A 22,859-nucleotide genomic window follows, 5' to 3' on the forward strand; every position below is an offset into this window, starting at 1 on the left:
CTGTGTTGCGAGCCATTTGTCACTCTGGCCCTTTCCCTAACTGATCAGGATCTCCCTGTAATCTATGCGGACATTATTCACCATCAACAACATGTCCGAACTTACTGATGAAGCCTTCTGCATTTGTATGCAAATACATTCTTAAAATATGAGCGACAAGACTCACAGCTCTGCCCGCTGGAGCTCACCACTAATTCCCAACCTGCATTCTGAGAAACAGTTTTACTTAACTCTTCAAAAACCTCTGTAGATCCATCAACCACAACGTCCTGCAAACAAAGCCACGCTTACTCCTACTAATCAGACATTGTTCATCCAAATACAGGTGATTCCTGTCCCCCAGAATCATCTCCAGTAGCGTCCGAAATACTGAAGTCAGGCTGACTGACCTGCAGTTCCCAGGCTTGTCCTTGACAGCTCTTTAAACAGTAAAACAACATTAGCCACTCTTCAGTCACTGGGGCAACCTTCAGTGGACCTCAACAATGTTCTCTCTCCTACCACAAAGTTGTGGGTCAGGTCTTCATGATTCTTCCACCTTAATGCAGTGTAGTCTACTGATAACTGCTCACTGGTAATATGAATATCCTCCAAAGCAAATCCACGAGTTTGCATTATCCACTGAGCAACCATGATATTGTACTCAGTAAACACAAAGTAGAAATCATTGATTGATTCATGATCCCACCCATTCCCTGTGGCTCACGAAAAGGAGACCCTACTGTTCTGTATAGTGCCTCTCTCTCCCAAGCCACACTGTTACTCCTAACATAGCTATAGATCCTCTTGGTATTTTCCTGACCTGGTAATAGCCTGGCTTCCCTCTTAAGAGTATTCTTAAGAAAATTTTATTCTTGTCAGGTGATGGGGTCCAAGACGTCAAGAGTCGAGTGCACAAACACCTATCATCTCTGGGAGCGAAGTCACATACTTCCTCATAAGCCATCATGAATGGGACCAGGATGGCAATGCCTGGTTGTTTGTAGGTAGGGGTTAATACTTGACTTTCAAGAACACTTGTGAGTTATGTTCCGACTGGACTCAGTCCTTAAACTGCTGGAGAACAGTGCTGAAAGAACAGGTGCTGTTTTCTCCCGGTCGGGATTTGTTTTTCTTTCCAAGTGCTCCTGCCACGTTTTGTCACCCTGCAACCTTATCCTTCAATCTCTTTGAATTATTGAGGACAGAATGTGTATAAACGTCTCTATCCAGCAGACATCATCATGACTCCAGTATTTCTACTATTCTTTAGTGTTTCTGAATCGTGCACATGATTTTTTTGTATTTTATCACTGAACAGCAGTGAACCATCTGATTGGTCTATCAGAGTTCTCTTTGAGAACTAGTAATGGAAGTCGCTCAAAAACCTCTCTCAATGTACAGTGAAGAGTATTCTAACAGGCTGATTCACCCTTTGGTGGGGATGGGGGCAATTACTGCGCAGGACCAAAATCAGCTTCCAGAAGTTGTAAAATTAGTCAGCTCCATCTTGGGCCCGAGCCTCGGTAGCATCCAAGACATCGTCAAGTAGCGGTGCATCAGAAAATCGACGTCAGTAATGCAGGACTTCCACCACCCAGGACATGCCCTCTTCTCATTGTTAAAGGCAAGAAAGAAATACAGAAGCCTGAACGCACACACTCAGTGATTCAGGAACAGCTTCTTCCCCTCTACCATCCGATTCCTAAATGGACATTGTATCCATGAAGACCACCTCACTTTTATAATATATATTATATTTGTATTTGCAGCATATTTTATCATTTAAATATGCATATATACTTACTGTTATTGTTTTACTTGTTTTGTTTTTTCCCTTTCTATGTTTTCATGTATTGGATGAAACTGCTGCTGGTAAGTTAACAAATCAGAATCAGGTTTATTACCGCTGGCATGTGTCGTGGAATTTGTTAGCTTAGCAGCAGCAGTTCACTGCGATACATAGTATGGAAGGAGAAAACAAAATAAAATAATAATAACAATTATAGTGTCCAAGGTTTCAATGCCCGTTCAGGAATCGGATTGCAGAGGGTAAAAAGCCGTTCCTGAATCGATGAGTGTTTGCCTTTAGGCTTCTGTACCTCCTACCTGATGGTAACAGTTTCCAAATTTCATAACACATACAGGTGATAAAAAAAAAACCCGGTTCTGATTCTGATACAAGTGATTCTTGATCAGCTTGTTGAGTAGGCTGAGGAATGGCAAATGGTGTTCAGTACAGATGAGTGAGGTGTGGCAATTTGTCAAGTCATGTCGGAGAAGGACTTTGTGATCTCAGCACTGTCTGTCACAGAAACATTACTCCCCTCCATTGACTCCAATGGGGAAGTAGGGCGTGTAGGTCGATTCGGGGTGTGACGAATCTCAAGGTTGTTTCATTCAAAGTTACTTTACTGATAAATACAGTTTGAATTCTGAACTTTGTTCTTGCTGTTTTTGTCAGGTGGAGGCAGGTATTTTGTAAACGGTTTGTAATTGTTCTTGCTGGGGGGGGTAATCTAATGTGCAGGTGGGGTGTCAGCGTGTTGTGGCTGCACACTGTTTTGGGGGTGCAGATATATTTTGTGCACACAGGTTTAGGGGTGTCCCTAAACAGGGGCTGCACACTGTTTTGGGGGTGTTGGTGGATTTCACTCTGCACAGTGACGTGTGGGGTGCATATGGATTTTGGGATGCACACAGATCTAGGAGTGTGTCGGCCAGTTTGTGGGCACACACTGATATGGGGTGTGTTATCAAATATGTGGGTGCACACGAATGTGGGAGAGCGCACAGATTTGTGTGCCTCGTTATATTTGCAGTGTACACACGGATTTGAGGGTGTAGGTCGATTTCGGATGTGATGACTCTCAAGGTACTTTATGAATAAATAAATCTTGAAGTTGGACTTTATTCTTTCTTTTGCTATTTTTGTAAGGCGGAGGCAGCTATTTGGTGAACTGTGTGAAATGATACCTGCTCTGGGATAATCTGATGTGCATTTGGGGCGTCACACTTCTCTATCAGGTGTGGGGAGAGAACCCGACGAGGTCACCTGTTGAAAGACAAACCGACGGACGGCAAGCCGCAACAGCAAGGAGTTTTATTTAGTGCCGGAGGGAAAAGTACAAAAGCTGCCGAAAACGTGTGTAGAGAAAAAATGTATTGATAGAAACAAATGAAAACAAAAGCCCATGCACAAAAAGTACAAATATACAGATGCTTTCTCAAAGACAAACTTTGTCTTTTAAATTTCCCTTATAACTATTCCACAACCGTCAAATCCAAACTCGCAACGAAAGACTGGGCGTTTAAATCTGCCTCCGCCCGGCTGAGATTCTAACATGCTAGCGTTTTATTTCACAGTATATGCCACAGTTAAATCTATTGAACCGTGTACATATGCTCAGATGAATATAAAGTAATAACGCCCTCCCCACCAGTGGTGTTACCTGTGCAGGGTGTGGGGCACCTGACACTACTAACCCAGTTAGTTCTGCTGTCTACAAACCCCTGTAGCGGTGTGAGTGAAAACAAATGCAAGTGTTTGGAATGACTGCCTCTAGAATCCTTATTTTTATGAGTTATAGACCAGCAGTACAAGTTAAATGAAAGGATTGTTTCGATTAGCCAAGCTAGTCATTGTTTCACTGCGGGGTGTGTAAACGGTGAATTCCCAAGAACTGCGGAACGGGAGGGAAAAGGACGTGAACCATTGGGGAAACTAGACCATGGACAGAAGGAGGGGGAATGACTAACCGGGCAAAAGGTCAAGGTTAGCGGAGAATTAGCATTACCAACCTGTTCAGTCACAGTCTGTTTCGTTGCTGTACTGTGTCTGTGACTGTCTCTAAGGTGAAAGGAACAACAGGAAGATAGGCCGGAGAGTTTGTTTCTATGCCGTAGTATCTCTGACTGACTCTAATGGGAGAGATGCGGCAGGATTAATGGCTGAAATGTCTCTTCCTGTGCTATAGTTTCGACTGATAATGGGATAGAATGGGTACCTTGATGGGCTGAAGCGTCTCTCCCAGTGCTACAGTGTCTGTGGACAATGGGATAGAACGAGCAGGAAGATGGGCTGAAAGAGTGTTTCTGTGCTGTCGTGTCTGTGTTTCAATGTAATGGGACAGAATCTGCATGATGATGTGCCGAAACGCCTTTCCTTCTCTCTCACGTCTGTGCCTGACTCTAATGTGACATGAACAGCAGGATAAGGGGCCTAACGGTCTATGTTGTGTTGTGTCTGTAATTGACTCTCACAGCCAGGATGATGTACGAAGGGTATGTTTCTGAGTACAGAGAGCGCAGCTGTTTAAAATATTCCTTATCACACACACACTCTGATCAGGGACACTGTGCAGCTTCTCATGCAACAAACACTTCTTTGTTCATACTTTATTCTCACAGCACGACTTGTCAGGCTGCCAATAACTCAGTTAGGCTTTAACCCTTTTAATTCTGCGTATAATTTCCCAACGTTAGAGTCAGTCACAAACACCACAGCACATAGACTACCCTTCGGCCCGTCACCCTGTTGTTCCTCTCACGCGAGAGACAAAGAAACCGCAGTGCAAAAACAAATGCTTTGACCCATCAGCGTGTCGTTCCTGTCCCGTTAGAGTGAGGTTGTAAAAACTGTAATAATAAATACATTTTGGACGTTGAACTTTGTTCTTGATATTTTTTTAAGGTGGGGTAGGTATTTGGGAAATGTTTGAAATGATTCTTGCTCTGGTATGTGGACTTTGAAGGTGTCAGTGGGTTTGGGGTGAGCACGGATTTGGGAATGTACGCAGATTTAGGGGATGCGCATAGTTAAGTGGGTGCACACCGATTCGGGGGTGCTCACAGATTTGGGGTCGTGATGAAAAAGAACGCTTTTCATTTTTCATACCTTAATAACAAATGCACTTTGAACTTTGTTCTTGATGTTAGTTTAAGGTGGAAGCAGCTAATTACTGAACAGTTTGAAATGATTCTTGCTGTGGGATAATCTAATGTGTATGTGGGGTGTCAGTGGGTTTAGGACTGCACACAGGTTTGGGGAAGTATACAGACTTAGTGGTGTGGCAGCGAATGTGGGGGATTAGGGGGTGCAGGTCGATTTGAGGTGTGATGAATCTCAGCGTTGTTTCATTCATAGGTACCTTATTGATAAATACATTTTGATCTTTGAACTTTGTTCTTGCTACTTTTGTAAGGTGGAGCCAGCTATTTTGTGAACTGTTTGATACTGTTCTTGCTCTGGATAATCTATTTTTTAGGTGGGGCTGTCAGCGGGGTTGGGCTGCACACGGATTTCAGGGAGCAGATAGATTTAGGTTTGCACACAGATTTAGGGATGTCGGTGGATTTGACTGACGGTGCACACTGATTTGTGGGATGCATTGGGATTTCAAGCTGCACATGGATCTTGCGATGGGCACAGATCTGGGGATGTGTTGGCTGATATGGGGATATACAATGATATGGGGATGTGTGTAAATTTATGGGTGTATTATCGAATAAGCGCGTACACTCGAATTTGATTGTCCGGACAGATATGGTGTGTGGGTAGATTTGGGGGTGTCCCTGTAGATTTGGGTGAGTGGGTAGATTTGGGGGTGTCCCTGTAGATTTGGGTGAGTGGGTAGATTTGGGGGTGTGCCTGTAGATTTGGGTGAGTGGGTAGATTTGGGAGTGTGTCTGTAGATTTGGGGTAGACACGGATTGGAGTGTGATGAATCTCACGGTACTTTTCTAATAAATACAGTTTGAACTTTGAACTTTGGTTTTGCTATTCTGTAAGGTGGAGGCAGCTAATTTGTGAACTGTTTGAAATGGGTTTTGCTCTGGGAAAATCTAGTGTATTTGGGGGTGTCACACCTCGCTATCAGGTGAGGGGAAGTGTACACGACGAGGGTCACCAGTTGAAAATCAAACCGATATCAGTCCGCACCAGCACGTTAGTGCAAGGGGTTTTATTTAATGCAAGATGGAAAAGTAAAAAAGCTGCCAAAAAGTTGTACTGAAGAAAAGTATTTACAAAGAAACAAATGAAAACATTCTTATGTAGAAAAATGCTATAAATATACAGTGGTTTGCACCACAATAACAACTTTGTTTTATTTTTAACTTTCCCATATAACTATTCTCTAGACTCCAAAGGTGGTCACAGCCGAAGGGTGGTAGTGGGGACGAGTTCCCACTGCTAAACAAATGCTCTTTATGGCGCGAGTTTCAAACAGCTTCTGACAACCAGATCCGACTCCTGGCCTTCAGGTGGCGGAGCTGTTCTCACTGACAGGAGAAGAGGCAAAGGAGGGCCACTGGCGCCTTAAAACCTGTTGCCCCGGGCGGATGGGGCTAGTTAACCACGGATGATAGTTCATCTGGGAGAGGGAAAACTCCGATTTCAAAACTCCGCTGCCTGGCGGCTGTACCCGCTCACGGGAAAGGCTTTGGGAGTAAACTCCGAGGAAAAATCCGGAGTCGGAGTCCCGAAGGCGGCTGACTGCTGTACCCAGCACCGGCACGGCAGCTCCTGCGATGCGGCTGACACCAAACTGTATCGACTTTCGTCGTTCCTTTGGATCTGCCATCAGCGTTGGGGGGGGGGGGGAGTCCCACTGCATGGGAAACAGGCGGATCTCCATATCAGCTCTGCCCTGGCCTGCGCCCTGGAGAGGTCACTCCCGGTGACTACCGGAGGCGCAGTACCCATGGTGGACCACGCCCTGGAGAGGTCACTCCCGGTGACTACTAGAGGCGCAGTACCCATGGTGGACCACGCCCTGGAGAGGTCACTCCCGGTGACTACTAGAGGCGCAGTACCCATGGCCGACCACGACCGACAGAGGCCACACATAGACCAACCGTCAAATCCAACCTCTAAACCATCTCCAGGAAAGGCAGACTGAGGGTTTAACTCTGCCTCTGCCTGGCCGAGAAGGACCAGGAAATTCTACTGTTGGTCTGCGGGTCACGTGACCGGACAGTAATAACTTTTTTCCCGATGCAGAAATGGAAAAATTTAAACTGGGATTCTAACATGCTCCAGTTTTATTCCACAACAAATGCCTCAGCTAAGCTCACAGATCAGTGTCCACATGCTCAGTTGAATATAGAGTAATAATGCCCTCCCCACCAGCGGTGTCATCTGTGCAAGGTGTGGGTCACCGGAACCCACTAACCCAGGTATTATTTCAGGACACCCCAGGCGGTCCCTCGGATCTTTGGGGGCCATTGTACTGTCTACCAACTGCGGTAATCGTGTGAGTGAAAATAAATGAAACCATTAGAAATGACTATGTCTGGAATCATATTTTTATCATTTATAGACCAGTAGAGCAGATTAACTGAAGGCCTGTGTATCTTCTGTCTCTGCTGCGGTGTTTATACCGGGTCATGTCGCCTTCGGACCAGCCTCGGCCTTCTCAGCCGATTCAGCCTGAGAAGGATCGGAGGACAGTGTTGAAGTCACTTCCTGATGACTCTGGCCATTTGGTGGCTGAGAAGACCAATCGATTGCTCAGAGATTGGTTCTACCGGCCGCTAATGAAGCTGGAGGGCGAAGAATACAGCAAGTCGTGCATTCGATCCATAAGACGGAAGAGACTGTCTACGCGGGCAGCTCCCTTGTCACATTTGCAGAGTGCAGGGCCTCTGGACCTGGTGTGTATGGATTTCCTGTTGATAGACCCCGATGCAGCAACGCGGCCAATGTATTAGTCATCACGGACCACTACACCAGATATGCGCAGGCTTTCCCGACCAAGGATCAGAGGCCGTCCACGGTGGACACATTTTCATGGGAGCGGTATTTCATTTATGATGGCCTCCCCAGGCTGATCCATAGTGATCAGGTTGGAATTCTGAGAGTAGGTTTATGAGCATACACTGCTACAACTGTACAAGTAAAGAAGCTACCAGGACTCGCCATGTTATCTGATGTCGGACATGATCAGGAACAGTCAACATGGATTTGTGCGTGGAAGGTCATGTTTGACAAACCTTATTGAACTTTTTGAAGACGTTGCTAGGAAACTTGACGATGGTAAAGCAATGGATGTTGGCTATATGGACTTCAGTAAGGCCTTTCACAAAGTTCCACATGGAAGATTAGTTAGGAAGGTTCAATTGTTAGGTACTAATATTGAAGTAGTAAAATGGATTCAGCAGTGGCTGAATGGGAGGTGCCAGAGAGTAGTGGTGGATAACTGAAAGGTTAGAAGTCGGTGACTAGTGGTGTGCCTCAGGGATCTGTACTGGGTCCAATGTTGTTTCTCATATACGTTAATTATCTGGATGATGGGGTGGTAAATTGGATTAGTAAGTATGCAAATGATACTAAGATAGACGGCGTTATGGATAATGAAGTAGGTTTTCAAAACTTGCAGAGAGATTTAGGCCAGTTAGCAGAGTGATCTGAAAGATGGAAGGTCATCTTTCTGAAATTTGATATGTCATCTGAAAGATGTCATTGGAGAGAGTCCAGAGGAGGTTCACTCGGATGGTTTTGGGAACGAAGGGGTTAAAATTTGAGGAGCACTTTGCAGCTTTGACCATGTGCTCACTGGAACTCAGAAAAATGCGGGGCATCTTATTGAAACCTACCGAATGTTGAAAGGACTGGATAAGGTGGATGTGGAGAAGGTATTTCCTGTGGTGGGGCACAGCCACAAAGTTGAGGGGCCACATTTTCAAACAGATGTAAGCAGGATTGTTTTTTTTATTATTAGCCAGGCAGTAATGGATCTGTGGAATGCTCTGCCACAGACTGCGGCAGACGCCAAACGTGTGGGTATATTCAAGGTGGAATGTGATCGTTTCCTAATCAGTCAAGTCATCAAAGGATATGGTGATAAAACAGGTGTATGGGTTTTAGTGCGATCGAGGATCAGCCATGATGGAAATGCGGCAGACTCGATGGGCTGAATGGCCTGCGTCTGTTCCTATCACTGAAGGTCTCTGGACACAAGCACCCTCATTCATGATGAATCTCCTCTGCTGTCTTCCAGCACAAAACATCCTTCGTACAGAATGCTCAGCAGAACTGAATGCAACATTTCAAGAATGTTGGCAAGTCAGGCAACATCTATTGATGGGAATAGAGTCGATGTTTGGGACAGAACCCCTCGCTTACGGCTCTGACACAGGCCCTTCGGCCCAACCTTTCCAACCTGTCCCGGTGTCTATTTAAACTAATTCCTTTGCCTGCCCTTGATATAGAACATATAAATGTACAACACATCACAAGCCCCTCGAGCCACAATGTTGGGCCGACCATGTAACCTACTCCAGAAACTGACAATGCTCTTCATTTAATATCGAACTCATGCAGTGAACAGATACAGCACACCATCAGACATGAATTTAAAGGGCAGGTGTTGCAACAGTTTGAGCTTCATACCGGGGGCCACGGAGCAAGCAGGGTGTCACAAAGGGAGGAATGTGGGAGTGTTGTATGTCTGAGCCCAGCTGTGTGTGTTTGTGTATCAGAATCAGGTTTAATATCACCGGCAAATGTGGTGGAATTTGTTGTTTGTGACAGCAGTACATTGAAATACAAAGAAATAGAAATTATAAATTACAGTATGTATAAAATTAAATTTAAATGTTAGTGCAAAACGAGAGGGAAAATACTGAGGAAGTGTTCGTGGGTTCATTGTCCATTCAGAAATCTGATGGTTGAGGTGAAGAAGCTGTTCCTGAACCGGTGTGTGTGTCTTCAGGGTCCTGTATATCCTCCTTGATGGTAGCAATGAGACGAAGGCATGTCCTGGGTGATGGGGGTCCTTAATGATGGATGCGACCTTTTTGTGGCATCATCTTTTGAATGTGTCCTGGATGCTGTGGAGTCCAGTGCCCATGAAGGAGCTGGCTGAGTTTACAACTTTCTGCAGCATTTTCCAATCCTGTGCAGTGGCCTCTCCACACCAGGCAGTGATGCAACCAGTTAGAATGCTCTCCACAGTACATCTGTAGAAATTTGCAAGTGTCTTTAGTGACAGACCGATTCCCCTCAATCTCCGAATGAAATATAGCCGATGTTGTGCCTTCATTGTAACTGCATCAATATGTTGGGCCCAGGATAGTTCCTCAGAGATGTTGACAAGCGGGAAATGGAAACTGCTCACCCTTTTCACTTCTGATCCCACGATGAGGACTGGTGTGTGTTCCCTCGACTTCCCCTTCCTGAATCCACAATCAATTCCTTTCTCTTCATGATGTTGAGTGCAAGGTTATTGCTGCGACACCACTCAACTTGCTGATCTATCTCACTCCTGTACTCCTCCTCATCACCATCTGAAATTCCAGCAACAATAGTTGTGTCGTCGGCAAGTTTATAGATGAGCCTAGACACACAGACGTGGTGTAGAGAGAGTAGAGCAGTGGGCTGAGCATGCAACGTTGAGGTGTGCCGGTGTTGATTGTCAGCAAGGAGGAGATGTTATTTCTGATCCACACAGACTCTGGTCTCCTGGTGAGGATCCAGTTGCAGAAGGAGGTACAGAGGCCCAGGTTTTGGAGCTTGTTGATTACAATTGAGGGTCTGATTGTGTTGGACGCTGAGCTGTAATCAGCAGCCTGACTTGTGTATTGCTATTGTCCGAGAGATCTAAGGCTGAGTGGAGAGCCCTCATGTTCGACGACACAACCCCTTATTCTGCGCAAACCCCCAAATCCACATGCATCCACCAAAGTCATCTGCCTACAAACCACCAATCCATAGCTCAATCACCAACTCAGTGCGCAACCACACATGCTGACACCCCCCGCAAACATAATCCTCAGAGCACGAATTATTTCAAACAGTTCAGGAAATGGCGGTCTCAGTATTAAAAATCCCCACTCCAGATCGGCCGACACATCCAATTCTGGGTGTCACTCAATATCCGTGTACAGCCACATGTGCACCTCCATATTGGACGACACAGCCCTAAGTTTGCACAATTCGCGAATCAGTGCGCACCGTCATATTGGAGAATGAATACACTCTGTGTCCGTGCGCAACCCCCAATCCCTAAATGTGCGCTATCCCCATTTCAGTGCGCACCCCAAATCCCTAAATGTGCGCTATTCCCATTTCAGTGCGCACCCCAAATCCCTAAATGTGCGCTCTCCCCACTTCAGTGCGCACCCCAAATCCGCTGACACTCCAAATGCACTTTAGATTATCTCAGAACCAGAATCATGTCACAGTTCAGAAAATGGCTGCCTCGACAATGAAATTCTAATTTAATCCATACTCGCCATGCCCATCCCCAAATCTTTGTGCAGCCCCCAAAGCCGAGGGCATCCCTACATGCACAACAGTTAATCCCAGGACAAGAATCATTTCAGAGTTCACAAAATATCGTCCTCCGCATGAAACAATAGCAAGAAGAAAGTTCAACGTGCAAAGAGCAAAGACTTGCTGTACATTCCCAAACCAAAATCTGTGGATGCACCATGAGGTATATCCTCTGCTGAAGCCTAAATCTGTGGCATTCAAAACCGCCGACACAGGTCTGTACCAGAAAACCGGGTATGTCTTGCGCAGGGCTACTTAAAGCGAGAAGAGACTATTTCGAACGAGAATGGAGGCGACATCGGATGTACAGCAGCTCTGACAGGGTTTACTTCCTGCAAAGCGAAACCCAATAGTATGCAAACGCGAGGAAATCTGCAGATGCTAGAAAATTAATCAATACACACAAAATGCTGGAGGAACGCAGCAGGTCAGGCAGCATCTATAAGGAGAATCACTGTCGACGTTTCGGGCCGAGACCCTTCGTCAGGACTAACTGAAAGGAAAGATAGTAAGAGATTTGAAAGTAGGAGTGGAGGGGAAAATGCGAAATGATAGGAGAAGACCGGAGGGGGTGGGGGGAAGCTGAGAGCCAGACAGGTGATTGGCAAAAGGGATACAGAGGTAGAGAAGGGAAAGGATCATTGGACGGGAGGCCTAGGGAGAAAGAAAGTGGGAGGGGAGCACCAGAGGGAAATGGAAAACAGGCAGAGTGATGGACAGAGAGAGAAAAAAAACCTAAATATATCAGGGAAGGAGTAAGAAGGGGAGGAGGGGCATTAACGGAAGTTAGAGATGTCAATGTTCATGCCATCAGGTTGGAGGCTACTCAGCCGGTATATAAGATGTTGTTCCTCCAACCTGAGTTTGGATTCATCTTGATAGTAGAGGAGGCCATGGATAGACATTTCAGAATGGAAATGGGGCGTGGAATTAAAATGTGTGGCCACTGGGAGATCCTGCTTTCTCAGGCGGACAGAGCATATGTGTTCAGCGAAACGGTCTCCGAGTCTGCGTCGGGTCTGACCAATATATAAAAGGCCACAGTGGGAGCACCGGACGCAGTATACAACACCAGCCGACTCACAGGTGAAGTGTCGCCTCACCTGGAAGGACTGTCTGGGGCCCTGAATGGTGGTGAGGGAGGAAGTGTAAGGGCAGGTGATGAACTTGTTCCGCTTGGAAGGATAAGTGCCAGGAGGGAGATCGGTGGGAAGGGATGGGGGGGGGGGGGGGTGAGTGGACAAGGGAGTCGCGTAGGAAGCGAACCCTGCGGAAAGCAGAAAGAGGGGGAAGGGAAAGATGTGCTTGGTAGTGGGATCCTGTTGGAGGTGGCGTACGTTACGGAGAATTATACGTTGGATCTGGAGGCTGGTGGGATGGTAGGTGAGTACAAGGGGAACCCTATCCCGAGTGGGGTGGAGGGCGGATGGAGTGAGGGGAAATGTGCGGGAAATGGGAGAGATGCGTTTCAGAACAGAGTTGATGGTGGAAGAAGGGAAGCCCCTTTGTTTAAAAAAGAAAGACATCTCCTTCGTCCTGGAATGAAAAGCAGATGCGGCGGAGACGGAGGAATTGTGAGAAGGGGATAGCATTTTTGCGAGAGACAGGGCGGGAAGAGGAATAGTCCAGGTAGCTGTGAGAGTCTGTAGGCTTATAGTAGATATCAATAGATAGGCCGACTCCAGACATGGAGACAGAAAGATCAAGAAAGGGGAAGGAGGTGTCAGAAATGGACCACGTAAATTTGAGGGCAGGGTGAAAGTTGGAGGCAAAGTTAATGAAGCCGACGAGCTCAGCATGCGTGCAGGAGGCAGCGCCAATGCAGTCGTCGATGTAGCGAAGGAAAAGAGGGGGACGGATGCCCGTATAGACTTGGAACATGGACTGTTCCACAAAGCCAACAAAAAAGACAGGCATAACTCGGACCCATGAGGGTGGTCATGGCTACACCCTTGGTTTGGAGGAAGTTGGAGGAACCAAAGGAGAAATTATTGAGAGTAAGAACTAATTCCGCTGGACGGAGGAGAGCGGTGGTAGAGGGGAAATGGTTAGGTCTGGAATCCAAAAAGAAGCGAAGAGCTCTGAGACCGTCCGGGTGGAGGATGGAGGTATATAGGGACTGGACGTCCATGGCGATAATAAGGCGGTGGGGGCCCGTGAACTTAAAATCATTGAAAATAATCAAAGCGTGCGAAGTGTCACAAACATAGGTGGGAAGAGATTGAACAAGGGGGTGTAAGACAGTGTCAAGGTATGCAGAAATGAGTTCGGTGGGGCAGGAGCAAGCTGAGACAATAGGTCAACCTGGACAGGCAGGTTTGTGGATCTTGGGTAGGAGGTAGAAACGGGAAGTGTGAGGTGTGGGAACTATGAGGTTGGTGGCAGTGGATGGGAGATCCCCAGGGCTGATAAGATTGGTGATGGTATAGGAGAGTGACCTGGTGCTCCTTAGTGGGGTCATGATCAAGGGGTAAAAAAGAGGAGGTATCAGAGAGTTGTCGCTGTGCCTCGGCCAGGTAGAGGTCAGTACGCCAGACAGCAATAGCTCACCTCTTATCAGAGGGTCTTATAGTGAGGTTGGGATTGGTCCGGAGGGAGCGGAGAGCAGAGCGTTCGGAAGGAGTTAGGTTGGAATTGGAACAAGGTGTGGTGCAATCGAAACGGTTGAGGTCCCGTCGGCAATTAGCAATAAAGAGATCCAGGGCAGGCAGAAGACCAGAGCGGGGTGTCCATGAAGAGAAGGAGGGTTGAAGACGGGAGAAGGGGTCACCGGTGGGGGTAGGAGAGTCCTTGCCAAAGAAGTAAGCTCGGAGAAGGAGCAGGTGGAAGATGAGTTCAGCGTCATGGCGAACGCGGAACTCGCTGAGGTGTGGGTGAAGAGGGATAAAGCTGAGGCCCTTACTGAGGACAGAGCACTCTGCCTCAGAGAGTTGAAGGTCGGAGGGAATGGTAAAGACCCGGCACGGATGAGAGACGGGATCAGAGGAGTGAGTGACACTGGTAGTGTCAGTGGAGAGGGAAGGGTTAGGGTGAGAGGAAGAGGGCCCGGGAGCTGACGATGGGATCTGAGAGAGAGTGGATTGCAGAGTAGTGGTGGGGGAAGGGGAGAACGGCCTTTAATAAAGCCCGTTTGATTCATAGAGATGATTTTAATTAAAATATTTTCAGGATCAAGGGATCGAAAATGGCGGAGATGAACAACAATAACAATAATCCGGGATTCCATAATGGGGGTTAAAAAAAGAAAAAAAAAACACCAAATTACAAAGCCCGGAAAAAAAGTCGATATCTATCGACGCAAGCCCCAGGAAAAGCATCGATGCTGTTATAGCTCCGCCTACATGAATATAAAGAGAGTAATCTCTGTCTCCCTCTACCGGAAATAAATCTCATTACAGTGAACATATATCTCAGTTTGTTAACTTGAAAGGATAGTGTTTTTCCTATAAAACAAATCGACCTTCAATTTGAAAGTAACCTTCATAGTATTAGATAAGGGAAGAAAAACACATCCAAAACAATTCTTGAAATATTTGCACAAAAGAAAAACAATCACCATCTTTAAAGTATCCAATCTATCTTTAAAACACAAGAAAAACCAAATTATTACTTAAAAGATCTTCAATAAAGCATACGGAATAAAAACAAACAATTAATTCATTTAAATGCAGCAAAAAGAAAAAGAAGTTCTAGATAGTACAAACTTAACTACAGCCTATCAACAGTTCTCCCACTATATCTTCTGAGGTTAAAACCGTCCAAACCAGTCGTTTTCAGAAATAAAAAAGAATTTTAAGCTAAAAACTTCCTGTGACACCAGATCGTCCAGTCTAATCAGTCTTTACACCGCAAGACACGCAAGCCATTATAAATCATTCAAAGTTCAGGTTTCAGACTCGTCGTGGTTGAAATATTTGCACAAAAGGAAAAACAATCACCATCTTTGAAATATCCAGCCTTTCTTTAAAACGTAAAGAAATCCAAGCAATTACTTCACAAAAAAACTTTTAAAAAGCATACAGAACAAAAAAGAAACAGTTGGTTCATTTAAATGCTGCAGAGAAATAAAAACTAGATGGTTCAGAATTATCTAGAGTCTTTCAACAGTTCTCCCGCTATATCTTCGCAGGTTAAAAACCATCCGAACCAGTCTTTTTCGAAGCTAAGAATATATTTTAAGGTAAAAACTTTCTATTACCATCAAATCTTCCAATTTCATCGCTTTACACCACGAGACAGTCAAATTATTATAAATTATTCAAACTTCAGATTCGCCATCGGACTCGTCAGACAAAGAGTTAATAAAACGCAATGCTTCGGCTGGATCATCAAAAATACGAACTCCAGAATTTTTAACAAAAAGCCTTAATTTGGCTGTCTATTGTAATAATGGAAAGAGCTTTTTAAAAAAAGCTAATTTCATAGAAGAGACAAATTCATTAACAATTTCACGTGGAAAATCTTGGAAAAAAAAACGAACTTCTGAACCTTGAAATTGAAATAGTCTTTGTTTTCTTGCAAGTTTAATGATGCGGTCCTTGTCTCTAAGACGGAGAAAACGCACAACGACATGACTGTTTTTACCTTCATCAAAAGATTTTAAAGCACCCGTTCTGAGACGATTCAAGCTCCGGGGTTTGCGAACAAACCTCCGGAAATAAAGACTGAAACATTTTATCAAAATAATCCAGTAGATCGGCAGATTCTGACTTCTCTTGTAATCCAACAATTCGAATATTATTCCGACGCGATCGAGCTTCCAAATCCACGATCTGTTGTTGAGCCTTTTCCAAACGAGAAGAAAGGTCAGCCGCATTTCGATTAACTTCTTTAAGATCGAGGCTCAGAGAGTCAATTTCTTCTTCAAATTTCTCTTTTAGTTCAGTTATTTCAGTGCAGATACCGGTGATTCGAGATTCCAATCTCCTGACTCAAGGGGGTTCTTCCGAGCACTCGTCAGCTTTTTTTTAGATTTTCCATTAGAGGGGTCGGGATTTCGTCTGGTGCTCTTCGAAGTAGCCATAATTATAACTATTGTTATACTAATTCGGCTGAATAGAGTTAAAATTTCGAAGTTTGAATCGGAAAAGGGAGAGATTAAAGACCGACAATAAGCAACTGGGTCTTTCATGTCCGCGGCGGGAGGCGGAGTCCGGAAGGACTTTGGATTGAATTATGGAAAGGATGTTTCCCATGGTGGGAGAGTTTAGGATAAGAGGGGCATAGCCTCAGGAGAGAGGGGCGCCTTTTCAAAACAGAGATGCAGGGAATCTTTCAGACAACGGGTGGTGAATTTGTGGAATTTCTTGTCACATGCAGCTGCAGAGCCCACGGCATTGGGTGCATTTAAGGCAGACATTGATAGTTTCTTGATTGGACATGGCATCAAAGGTTCAGGGGAGAAGGCCAGTAGCTGGGGTTGAGGAGGACGGAAAGAAAGGATCAACCATGAGTGAATGGTGGAGCAGACTCGATGGGCCGGATGGTCTGACTCTGCTTCCATGTCTTATGGCTTTATGGAAATGAGGATTGAGCAGGAGACTGCAAGACTTTGTCTGAGTTTTATATTTGGACGGTTGGTGCTGGTACGGGTGGGAACCCACAACGCCGTATTTGTAACCCTTTATTATCTAATGTTATGATTAATGATATTCTCTTTGAAACAGGCACTGAGGTGTGTAAATCACTATATGCAGATGATGGAGCTCTATGGGTTAGAGGTATAAATTGCAATTATACTGTAGATTGGATCCAATTAGCAGTTAATAATTTTGAACAGTCGGCAAATATATGAGAATTTAAGCTTTCAGTCGCTCATGAACAAGTTCTGTGTTTTATAAATGTAATTAATAGGCATGCAGTTGATTTGAAATGATATGGTCAAATTCTTCAAGACGTGACAGCGGGAAGATTTCCAGGCATGTGGATGGATAATCAGCTGGCATGGAAGCGACATATCAGAGAATAATAACATTAAATATTCTCTGTTGTCTATATGGGTATTCTGGGGAGCTACATGAATATCATTGTGGACCATGTTCATTTGTTTAATTGGATCTGTTCTTGATTATGGCTGTGTGACTTGTAGATCAGTGTCATCTTCAATTTTAAAGTGTTCGGAAGTGTTCTGGCGCAATAAGGTGGTCCCCTGTTTCAGCTTTACTGGTTGAAATGAGCCAACTTATAATTGCGGAGTTTGCAGCTGATATTAATAAACTGGATTCATTAGACGGGACAAATAAATTACCATTCTGTTGAAGTTGTGTTCGAGGACGGTTGGCAACATCACACGAAGAGTGTTTTCAAGTTTAGGTGGCTGTGATCTTATCGCGCTGGGAAGATGGGAATGTGGGATTACGCAATGTTCCCCAATGTCACGTTCTCTGAAACCCCATCTTGTTCTGCCTCTGACTACCTGAATTTAGGTCACAGAGCTTAAGAAGTCTAAGAATTCTGCAATGTCCGAGAGTCTGTTGGTTCATCAGTGTATTTCGGAAAACTATTATGATATATTAACTGTTGCAGAAGAATCAAAAGATAACAACTGAGATGTTCCACTGGCTGTTTCTGTGCCTTAATTACAGGTAACGACAAAGACACAACTTATTAACCATTATATCAGTACATAGAGAAGAATTTGTTGCCATCATTTTAGGCTTACACTGGGTGGAGGAAATTTATCCGTGTAAAGCTCTAATTTATTCACATGCCTTTTCGGTTTTGCTGATTCTTAAAAAAATTTATTCTAGCGGTCGGTCAGATTTACTGTTGGAAACTCATTGGCCCACTTCTTATGAGTTTTATGGGTCTTCTTATGGGTCTCAACCTGCACGGAGAGGTTGAGTTACAAAAGCTGATACAATTCCAGCGGTGGATAAAGACCTTCCACCCGGCAAATCAGAAGCTAAGGGGTTGGTGGGATTGAGAATTATAGCAAGACTGTTGGGATAATGAGCATAAAGGAAACACCACTGCAGAATGCGTAACTATTAGCTTAATGGCGGAACGGAGTAAAACAAGAAGGGAAAGAATTTTATTCAAAAAAGAAGTAGTGAAGGATTTATTTTCTAATTCTCTGCACCACACTCCAGTCCAGTTAGTGGCGGGAATGCGACTTTAATTTGATCTGTCAAACGCCTTTTAACCAAACCCCGCCCCATTTCGTTACATTAGCAAATCATTCAAGGGGCGGGCGGAGAGTAGTGCGATTGACATTGAATTAGGCAGCCAGTAATCGACTAGATCCCTGCCATTTTGTGGGCTGTAAGGTTGATGGGCCACAAAAGGAATAGATGGACATATATGCACAGACCAATGGCTGGATAGCATTCCGGTGCAGGTCTTTGACTGACATCTGGCAGGTCCAATGCGGTACTGAGTCTCCAGGACGGGGCCTTGCCCCTCACAAAACACATACTATCCTAACGTTCCAGAGCTGCCGGTCGATGCGACAACCTGCCGGGGAATAACACCTGGGTGATCAGGGGGTGAATGTGAGGAGCTAGAACCCTCACAGCAACCGCCTTTGGCTTGTGCTCAGGTCGCGGCTTTATTAATGAACTGAAGCACCGAGGTGACCGGATATTTCACCGCGCTGATCACCTGCTCCCTGAATTTCGACTGAGTCACCGCGTAAATAAATGTGTTCGTGCAGCTGCTGAAATCTCTCAGCAAAAAGCCGACGAGGTGGAAGATCCATTCAGATTCATTAAATTCGAAACCTTTTCCTGAAACATGATAATATATGACATTTGCAAAATGTGTCATCCACAGGAGGATGAAGTTGCCGGAGAGGGTGAAGAGTAAAACCACAGACCTCCTCCTGCTCTCCATCTCCGGGTCACTGCGGTTCTCCCCCTTGCTCTGGCACTTCAGCCCCTTACGGACCCGACTGGCCACTAAAATGTGTCTGACTGTCAGAGCGTTGAGCAGCAGGATCCCAGCGAAAGGGAGGAACGGAGTTAAAACCGTATCGATCCAGTCATATCCTACCCATCCGGGGTCAGTGAAATAATTGTCCTTGGTAATACAGAGCCACGGTACATTGTCGATGATCATCCGGGGTTCCCATGTGAAGTATCGGGGAACATTTTTCAGACAGAACAGTACGCCGGTTGTTGTCAGAACCACAGCCGCAGTGTTCCCGGTGCAATATTTTGTTTTCAGCTTCCGGCAGCAAATGGCGACAAACCGGTCAAAGGTGAAAGTGACGGTGAACCAGACAGAACAGTCTGTGGCTGTGAAGCTCAGTACATCGATAACACTGCACACAGGGGTGATGTCCAGAAAACTCAACGGGAAGTAATATAATCTGATTTCAGTCAAAATTGCCGCGGTGACAACGGTAAGTAGATCGGCCGCAGCCATGGCCACCAGGTAGCGAGTGGTGCAGGTAGAGAGGCCGCACTTTCCCCGGGACAGGATCACAATCGCCGCTACATTCACTGGAGAGAGAGAGAGGGCGAGAAACAGACGCTGGGCATTACTTGACACATTCTCATAATCCGGAAATTAACACCGAATCGAGTTACAGCTAAAGATGTCTGTGAACGGCTGCTAATCTAGCACCAGACGGGTCACACTATCTCTGAACTGTTTTCTTCAGTGTGGAGATAAAGCAATGTGTGGGCAATCGTCGGCGATATAAACGAGCTGAATGAGCAACAACGATCGGTGCTGATCCCGATTCCAGTCGCTGATGGGGCCGGTTTCACTGACCTAACCGTGACTGACCAGGACTCTGGAAAATCAGCATCTGATGTTTCCAAGATGAGATACAGAGGGGAGAAACACAATGAAAACACTGGAAGCAGTATTAGCAAACAGAGACTAAGAAGCTCAGTTAACGGATTAAGTCTACACCACAGTTCAATTCGATAACACACGTGAGCAGATCCCTGGACACCGGAACGGGTGATCAGACCAAACTATTGACCAAAAGGCAGCGGGATACGATTGTGACATACTCCACAGGGAGACGCGGAACACAGCACCAGGGGCTCTCTTTGATCAATAACTCAGAAACAGTGAACCTGCCAATGAACCCCCCGCCCCCCAGTCACACCTTCCCGGAGAGCTACCTGTCCTCAGTACTGGGACAAATCTGGACTAGGTGTCATTAAAGGCAAGAACAGCGTTTGAGTCGATCTGGTGAGTTAGAGGAGAGACAGAGGTTTAGTTCCCTTTGTCATTGAATATGAAAAATCGGAAAGTCAAATTGACAGGATCGATATCTCTGACAGATATTTGTGCAATGATCATCAAGTTGGAAGATTGTAAAATGATCATGAATAGGTTCACTCCGGTAACAATCAGAAATTCCAAACATGAATCCCTCTGCTCACTCACCGGGAACTCCAACAACGACAATGAACACGTACAATATTTTATCCACATTCATGTACATATCCAACAATGCAGACATTTTCTCTGTCCAGTGATTTGGCCCCCCTGTGTTACACGCGATCTCTCGGAATGAAATGCTGAGGCAGCACATGCCTCGGGTTTTTAATACAATTCAGTGACTCCACAGGGACAGAGTTCAACAGATTTAAAAATAAAGATTTTAAATTATTTACAAATCGATTACATCAGACACTTGAAATTCCCGCTGTGACGGATGGCGATTAAACTGTTCAATTAATATGAAGACCATTGGGAGCTAATTTGTCCCAACGCAGGTGACTGAACCGTCCGACTTATCTTATCAATTAAATTTGCTTCCTGTGTAAATATGCACTTCAAAGTAACCATTTATCAGACACAAAATATTGAAGTAAATTATACCATTGTAGCTTGTGAAATTGTATTGAATCACGAACACTACGCCGGCTGGTGTTGTCGTGGCGTCAGCGCCGGACTTCGGAGCGAAGGTTCCAGAGTTCGAATCCAGCTGGCTCCAAAAAAACCTTTGTGTGTCTGTGTGTGGGTAGACCGACTGTCTCTGCCTGAGTCTGCCGGACTATACACGTGTCCATCTCCAATTCACTTTATCCCCTTGGTTTAGTCCCTTCTCATCTGTCTCCCCAAACTGCACAGTCCCAACCCTTCACAAAATGGCTGCCTGAACAATAAAAAAAGACAAGAACAGTGGGCATAATTCAAATTGCAGTATCGCTGAACTCCGCCATAGCGATAGAGTAGAAGAGGAGGGTCTGAGTCTGGGGCAGATTTCCACCAGGCCTATCGTAGTTCAGACGCTTCACTGTCCCCTGCTGTCACTGGCAGACGAACCTGTCGGTCAAATGAGATGATTAGTTAATGTGAATTTCAGTCATGGAGAGAGGTGGGAATGTGAAAACAGCAACTATGTTGCCTTAGGAAAATAGAGGCGGATCAGTTCAACAGGTTAAAGTACAGTTGGGTGTGTCTTATGCAGAGACCTTGCAAAAAGTTGCTCTGATTCTAAATGGATGCCCCTCCATTCCGAGACTGTGTCCTCTAGTCTTACACTCTCCTACCAGAGGTATGATCCTCTCCACAACGACTCTGTCAGAGCCTTTCACCATTCGATAGGTTTCAATCGTGTCACCCCTCATTCTTCTTAATCCCAGTGAATGCAGACCGAAAGCCATCGAACCTGGAATCATATTCGTGAACCTCGTTGAACCCTCTCCAGTTTCAGCACATTCTTCTGAAGATAAGCGGTCTAAACCTGTTCACAATACTCCGTTTGAGGTCACACCAGCACTTTAGCCGCTACATTACATCCTTGTTATTTGTAGCTACCTTCAAATAATTGCTAATATCGCCTTTTCTTTCCTCATCACACACTCGAACTCTGAAATAACCTTGAGGGAATCCTGCACAACGAGTCCCAGTTCTCTGTGCTTGTCCGTGTTTTGCATTTTCTCTCCACTTAGAAAGTGCTCAACCCTTTCATTTCCTCTACAAGTGTGAATGACCATTCACTTCCTGGCACTGCGTTCCATCTGCCACTTCTTTGTCCATTTTCCTCATCTGTCAGTCTTTCTGCAGCCTCGCTCCGTCCTTAAAACTATCTGTCGCTCCACCCATCTCCGTATTGTCTGCAAACGTTGCAAGAATGCCATCAATTAGATCATCCAAATCATTGAGATATAACGTGAAAGAATTATCACAACACATTCGTCTGTCGAACAACACTTCTCACTGGCAGCCAGCCGGAAAAGGCCCCTCTCTTCCCATTCTTCGTCGCCTGCTAGTCAGCTACTGCTGGAATTATTTTTGTTGTATTTTATTGTTGTCAATCTGTGTTATTCTTTGCCAGAGACGTCATTCGGTATATCTAGGGCAGAGGTTGATAAATTCTTGTTTAGTCAGGGCAGGAAGGGCGACGGTGAGAGGGCAGGAGATGGGGGCTGAAAGGGAGAATGGAACAGCCACGATGAAAACGCGGACTTCATGGGTCAAATTTCCCGATTCTGCTCCTGAATCTTATGGTCTTGTGAAGGCTGAACAGCGAGATGCTGTGGTCCATATAGGTACCAATGCCATCGGTAGGAAGAGGGTCAATATTCTTCAAAGTGAGTTCAGGGAGATGTGTGCAAAGTTAAATGGCGGGTATTACAGGGCTGTGTCCTTAGGATTGCTACCCATGCCTCAGTACCAGTGAAATCAGAAG

General features: G+C 45.3%; 1 protein-coding gene across 1 annotated transcript in view; it reads left to right on the forward strand.

Annotated features, from left to right (window-relative positions):
* The window catches only part of LOC140723130 (uncharacterized), a 1,246,679-nt gene that overhangs the window by 108,386 nt on the left and 1,115,434 nt on the right, over positions 1 to 22,859 (forward strand). The gene's annotated exons all lie outside the window — the stretch shown is intronic.

Source organism: Hemitrygon akajei, unplaced genomic scaffold, assembly GCF_048418815.1.
Source record: "Hemitrygon akajei unplaced genomic scaffold, sHemAka1.3 Scf000101, whole genome shotgun sequence".
NCBI classification, from domain to species: Eukaryota; Metazoa; Chordata; class Chondrichthyes; order Myliobatiformes; family Dasyatidae; genus Hemitrygon; species Hemitrygon akajei.